We start from the raw sequence: 7,552 nt of genomic DNA, 5'->3' as shown, positions 1-7,552 counted from the left end.
TTTGGCTACAGTCAACTCGGCCACAAGTCAACTCGGCCACAAGTCATTTACTGGTACTACATTGTACTAATTGTTATTATTATTGCTGTTATTATTGTTGTCATTGTTGTTATTATTATTGTTTTTATTACCTTTAGTTTTAATATTAATTATTAGTCTTAGCATTAACATTATATATTGTTCAAATTTTTGCCGATATTATTATTACAGTACCATATAAATAATAAATAATTTTCGATGTTTTATTATTATTATTCATATTATTATTATTATTATTTATTAGTCTTAGTATTATAATTTTAATAATAGTAATTTAAAAAGCTGTTGTTATTGGCGTTTTATTAGTATTTTTCTCATATTATTATTATTATTAATATTATTGTTGTTGTTGTCACCTTTATTATCGATATTATTACCCTATTATTACTAAGTAGGCCTAGTATTATAAGTAAATTTAAAAGGAATGACAATTTAAAAGTTCATTTGATGATGCATACAGGAGAGAGACCATATGAATGCGAACACTGTGGAAAGAAATTTAAAAGGAATGACAATTTAAAAGTTCATTTGATGATGCATACAGGAGAGAGACCATATGAATGCGAACACTGTGGAAAGAAATTTAAAAGGAATGACAATTTAAAAGTTCATTTGATGATGCATACAGGAGAGAGACCATATGAATGCGAACACTGTGGAAAGAAATTTAAAAGGAATGACAATTTAAAAGTTCATTTGATGATGCATACAGGAGAGAGACCATATGAATGCGAACACTGTGGAAAGAAATTTAAAAGGAATGACAATTTAAAAGTTCATTTGATGATGCATACAGGAGAGAGACCATATGAATGCGAACACTGTGGAAAGAAATTTAAAAGGAATGACAATTTAAAAGTTCATTTGATGATGCATACAGGAGAGAGACCATATGAATGCGAACACTGTGGAAAGAAATTTAAAAGGAATGACAATTTAAAAGTTCATTTGATGATGCATACAGGAGAGAGACCATATGAATGCGAACACTGTGGAAAGAAATTTAAAAGGAATGACAATTTAAAAGTTCATTTGATGATGCATACAGGAGAGAGACCATATGAATGCGAACACTGTGGAAAGAAATTTAAAAGGAATGACAATTTAAAAGTTCATTTGATGATGCATACAGGAGAGAGACCATATGAATGCGAACACTGTGGAAAGAAATTTAAAAGGAATGACAATTTAAAAGTTCATTTGATGATGCATACAGGAGAGAGACCATATGAATGCGAACACTGTGGAAAGAAATTTAAAAGGAATGACAATTTAAAAGTTCATTTGATGATGCATACAGGAGAGAGACCATATGAATGCGAACACTGTGGAAAGAAATTTAAAAGGAATGACAATTTAAAAGTTCATTTGATGATGCATACAGGAGAGAGACCATATGAATGCGAACACTGTGGAAAGAAATTTAAAAGGAATGACAATTTAAAAGTTCATTTGATGATGCATACAGGAGAGAGACCATATGAATGCGAACACTGTGGAAAGAAATTTAAAAGGAATGACAATTTAAAAGTTCATTTGATGATGCATACAGGAGAGAGACCATATGAATGCGAACACTGTGGAAAGAAATTTAAAAGGAATGACAATTTAAAAGTTCATTTGATGATGCATACAGGAGAGAGACCATATGAATGCGAACACTGTGGAAAGAAATTTAAAAGGAATGACAATTTAAAAGTTCATTTGATGATGCATACAGGAGAGAGACCATATGAATGCGAACACTGTGGAAAGAAATTTAAAAGGAATGACAATTTAAAAGTTCATTTGATGATGCATACAGGAGAGAGACCATATGAATGCGAACACTGTGGAAAGAAATTTAAAAGGAATGACAATTTAAAAGTTCATTTGATGATGCATACAGGAGAGAGACCATATGAATGCGAACACTGTGGAAAGAAATTTAAAAGGAATGACAATTTAAAAGTTCATTTGATGATGCATACAGGAGAGAGACCATATGAATGCGAACACTGTGGAAAGAAATTTAAAAGGAATGACAATTTAAAAGTTCATTTGATGATGCATACAGGAGAGAGACCATATGAATGCGAACACTGTGGAAAGAAATTTAAAAGGAATGACAATTTAAAAGTTCATTTGATGATGCATACAGGAGAGAGACCATATGAATGCGAACACTGTGGAAAGAAATTTAAAAGGAATGACAATTTAAAAGTTCATTTGATGATGCATACAGGAGAGAGACCATATGAATGCGAACACTGTGGAAAGAAATTTAAAAGGAATGACAATTTAAAAGTTCATTTGATGATGCATACAGGAGAGAGACCATATGAATGCGAACACTGTGGAAAGAAATTTAAAAGGAATGACAATTTAAAAGTTCATTTGATGATGCATACAGGAGAGAGACCATATGAATGCGAACACTGTGGAAAGAAATTTAAAAGGAATGACAATTTAAAAGTTCATTTGATGATGCATACAGGAGAGAGACCATATGAATGCGAACACTGTGGAAAGAAATTTAAAAGGAATGACAATTTAAAAGTTCATTTGATGATGCATACAGGAGAGAGACCATATGAATGCGAACACTGTGGAAAGAAATTTAAAAGGAATGACAATTTAAAAGTTCATTTGATGATGCATACAGGAGAGAGACCATATGAATGCGAACACTGTGGAAAGAAATTTAAAAGGAATGACAATTTAAAAGTTCATTTGATGATGCATACAGGAGAGAGACCATATGAATGCGAACACTGTGGAAAGAAATTTAAAAGGAATGACAATTTAAAAGTTCATTTGATGATGCATACAGGAGAGAGACCATATGAATGCGAACACTGTGGAAAGAAATTTAAAAGGAATGACAATTTAAAAGTTCATTTGATGATGCATACAGGAGAGAGACCATATGAATGCGAACACTGTGGAAAGAAATTTAAAAGGAATGACAATTTAAAAGTTCATTTGATGATGCATACAGGAGAGAGACCATATGAATGCGAACACTGTGGAAAGAAATTTAAAAGGAATGACAATTTAAAAGTTCATTTGATGATGCATACAGGAGAGAGACCATATGAATGCGAACACTGTGGAAAGAAATTTAAAAGGAATGACAATTTAAAAGTTCATTTGATGATGCATACAGGAGAGAGACCATATGAATGCGAACACTGTGGAAAGAAATTTAAAAGGAATGACAATTTAAAAGTTCATTTGATGATGCATACAGGAGAGAGACCATATGAATGCGAACACTGTGGAAAGAAATTTAAAAGGAATGACAATTTAAAAGTTCATTTGATGATGCATACAGGAGAGAGACCATATGAATGCGAACACTGTGGAAAGAAATTTAAAAGGAATGACAATTTAAAAGTTCATTTGATGATGCATACAGGAGAGAGACCATATGAATGCGAACACTGTGGAAAGAAATTTAAAAGGAATGACAATTTAAAAGTTCATTTGATGATGCATACAGGAGAGAGACCATATGAATGCGAACACTGTGGAAAGAAATTTAAAAGGAATGACAATTTAAAAGTTCATTTGATGATGCATACAGGAGAGAGACCATATGAATGCGAACACTGTGGAAAGAAATTTAAAAGGAATGACAATTTAAAAGTTCATTTGATGATGCATACAGGAGAGAGACCATATGAATGCGAACACTGTGGAAAGAAATTTAAAAGGAATGACAATTTAAAAGTTCATTTGATGATGCATACAGGAGAGAGACCATATGAATGCGAACACTGTGGAAAGAAATTTAAAAGGAATGACAATTTAAAAGTTCATTTGATGATGCATACAGGAGAGAGACCATATGAATGCGAACACTGTGGAAAGAAATTTAAAAGGAATGACAATTTAAAAGTTCATTTGATGATGCATACAGGAGAGAGACCATATGAATGCGAACACTGTGGAAAGAAATTTAAAAGGAATGACAATTTAAAAGTTCATTTGATGATGCATACAGGAGAGAGACCATATGAATGCGAACACTGTGGAAAGAAATTTAAAAGGAATGACAATTTAAAAGTTCATTTGATGATGCATACAGGAGAGAGACCATATGAATGCGAACACTGTGGAAAGAAATTTAAAAGGAATGACAATTTAAAAGTTCATTTGATGATGCATACAGGAGAGAGACCATATGAATGCGAACACTGTGGAAAGAAATTTAAAAGGAATGACAATTTAAAAGTTCATTTGATGATGCATACAGGAGAGAGACCATATGAATGCGAACACTGTGGAAAGAAATTTAAAAGGAATGACAATTTAAAAGTTCATTTGATGATGCATACAGGAGAGAGACCATATGAATGCGAACACTGTGGAAAGAAATTTAAAAGGAATGACAATTTAAAAGTTCATTTGATGATGCATACAGGAGAGAGACCATATGAATGCGAACACTGTGGAAAGAAATTTAAAAGGAATGACAATTTAAAAGTTCATTTGATGATGCATACAGGAGAGAGACCATATGAATGCGAACACTGTGGAAAGAAATTTAAAAGGAATGACAATTTAAAAGTTCATTTGATGATGCATACAGGAGAGAGACCATATGAATGCGAACACTGTGGAAAGAAATTTAAAAGGAATGACAATTTAAAAGTTCATTTGATGATGCATACAGGAGAGAGACCATATGAATGCGAACACTGTGGAAAGAAATTTAAAAGGAATGACAATTTAAAAGTTCATTTGATGATGCATACAGGAGAGAGACCATATGAATGCGAACACTGTGGAAAGAAATTTAAAAGGAATGACAATTTAAAAGTTCATTTGATGATGCATACAGGAGAGAGACCATATGAATGCGAACACTGTGGAAAGAAATTTAAAAGGAATGACAATTTAAAAGTTCATTTGATGATGCATACAGGAGAGAGACCATATGAATGCGAACACTGTGGAAAGAAATTTAAAAGGAATGACAATTTAAAAGTTCATTTGATGATGCATACAGGAGAGAGACCATATGAATGTGAACACTGTGGAAAAAAATTTAGACGGAATCACAATTTAAAAGAACATTTGATGATACATAAAGGGGAAAGACTGAATGTAAACACAGTGACAAGACATTGTTTATAAGCAATAGTAATTTCAAACTTAATTTAATGATGCATGCAGGAGTGACCATGTGAATGCTTACACTGGAAAGAAATTTAAAACGAATTGCTGTTTAAAAGTTCATTTGATGCTGCATACAGGAGAAAGACTATATGAATGTGAACAATGTGGAAAGAAATTTAAAAGGAATCACTGTTTAAAAGTTCATTTGATGATATATACAGAAGAAGGACTATGTGGACGGAAGCGTTTTATAAGATAATGGGCTGTCAGATTAGCAACAAATAACATGCGGCGTGCCTCAGGGGCACAAAACTTGGCCCCGTAATTTTATGGGGCCAAGTCGCATGACATGCTAACTGAATGTAGCAATCTCTGGAAATATGTCGATGAATTGACTCTGGCTGAAGTTTATCGAAAAGGATGCAATATTGCACCCCCAAAAATATAAGCAAATGGATATTTCATTTAGTAAAATTAAACCAGATAATGAGAAATTAACAATTAGCCTTATATTGAGATTGAGAGTGTAAACTGAAAGCTTAAAGTGGGATGTTCACATTCGTGAAATGATTGCTATTGAAAGTAAACGTCTGTACATGCTCACTTGTTTGAAAAAGTTTGGAATAGGAGTCTATATTGGTAAAAAAATATTTAACTTATTGTAAGACCAATAACTGAATATGCAAGCCCAGTTGGGCACTTATCTTTGTCTAATTGTTTAAGTATTGAAGTCAGGTTTCCCCCTCTTGAAAATAGTCAGGTCAACTTTCTCATTCTTATTACAGTAAATAGGCCTGTTATGTGTGTATACATACATTTAAAAAAAAAAAAAAAAACATGAGTAGTTGCATACAAATTTTTTTCTATGAATCGATAATTCCCCCCCCCCCCCAAAAAAAATTTGATTCCTAGATGGCGGGAAATGAGCCTTTCCGACGTGGTGTCTAAATTATTTTTAAGTTCTTCAAAATTCAATTTTTCCCCTCTTGAAAATGGTCAGGTAAATTTTTTGCCATTGTTATTACAGTAACTAGGCTCTATGTGTGTATACATACATAAAAAAAAATAAAATGAGTAGTTGCATACAAATGTTTTTCTATGAATTGATAAATCAAAAAAAAAAGTTGGGTGGGGGGTGTCCGGGTTCTCCCCCGGGAAAATTTTGATTCATAGAAGGCGGGAAATGAGTTTTCCCGACTTCTGAAGTGTCTTTTTTTTTCTTCAAAATTCAAGGTTTTCCCCTCTTAAAAATTATTATAATGAATTTTTTTTTATTTACAGTAAATATGCCTTATGTTGAGTAATTGCATATGTAGTCTTTTGACATGAATCGTTAAATCCCAAAAAGAAAGGGGGTCCTGTGGTTCTTCCCCCAGGAAAATTTTGACGCCTAAATGGCGGGAAATGAGCTTTCCTGACTTCTGAGATGTCTTTTAATGACTTTTAAATTCTTGAAATTCAAGGTTTTCTCCTCTTCAAAACGATTCCATGAATCAATGAACCCTAATGAAAAAGGGGGATTCTGTTTCCCCAGGGAAAATATGTTGATTTAAAATGGCGGGAAATGAGAAAATCCTTACTTCTAAAGTGCCTTTTAATGACTTTTTAAGTTCTCAAAATTCAAGGTTTCCGCTCTTGAAAAACGGTCAGTAAATTTTTCTCATTCGTATTACAGTAAATTATGCCTTATGTGCGTATACATACATAAAAAATTTAGTAATTGCATACGTAGTCTTTTGACATGAATCGTTAAATCCCAAAATGAAAGGGGGGTCCCATGGTTCTTCCCCGGGAAAATTTTGATACCTAGGTGGCGGCAAATGAGCTATCCTGACTTCTGAAATGTCTTTTAAATGACTTTTTAAGTTTTCTCTTGAAAACGGTCAGGAAATTTTTCTCATTTTTTATTTTATGTGTGTATACATAGCCTACATAAACAAATGAGTAGTTGCATGCGTATTCTTTTTCCATGGATCGATAAATCCCTAAAAGAAAGGGTGGTCTGGGGGTTCTCCCCTGATTTTGATTCCTAGATGGCGGGAAATGAGCTTTCCTGACATTTGAAGTGTGTTTTAATGACTTTTATGTTCTCCAAAATTCTAATTTTCTTAATGTACAAAAAAAAAAAAAAAAAAAAAAAAAAAAAAATCAACTCACGGGTCCTGAAAAGGTAGGTCGAGAATTCTTTTTTTTCCTTTTTTTTTTTGCCCAAGGGAAGGGTCAGGACCCATCAACCCCCCCCCCCAGATTCGCCAATGTAAATTTGTGAGAAAATGTAACTGGGTTGGGGACTGGATAAACATTCTCTTTCCCATCCTTCTCCTTCTTCCCTCCCTCCTTTTCTTGCATTTCTTTCCGATCATACAAAAATCTCCAGACATATATTTTTTGCCAAAAAGTGTTCCTT

The sequence above is a fragment of the Anneissia japonica genome, unplaced genomic scaffold (assembly GCF_011630105.1).
Source record: "Anneissia japonica isolate Jap-2015-1 unplaced genomic scaffold, ASM1163010v1 scaffold287835_len3118868_cov185, whole genome shotgun sequence".
Classification (NCBI taxonomy): Eukaryota; Metazoa; Echinodermata; class Crinoidea; order Comatulida; family Comatulidae; genus Anneissia; species Anneissia japonica.
The sequence above is the reverse complement of the archived record's forward strand: the minus strand, read 5'-3'. Positions refer to the sequence as shown.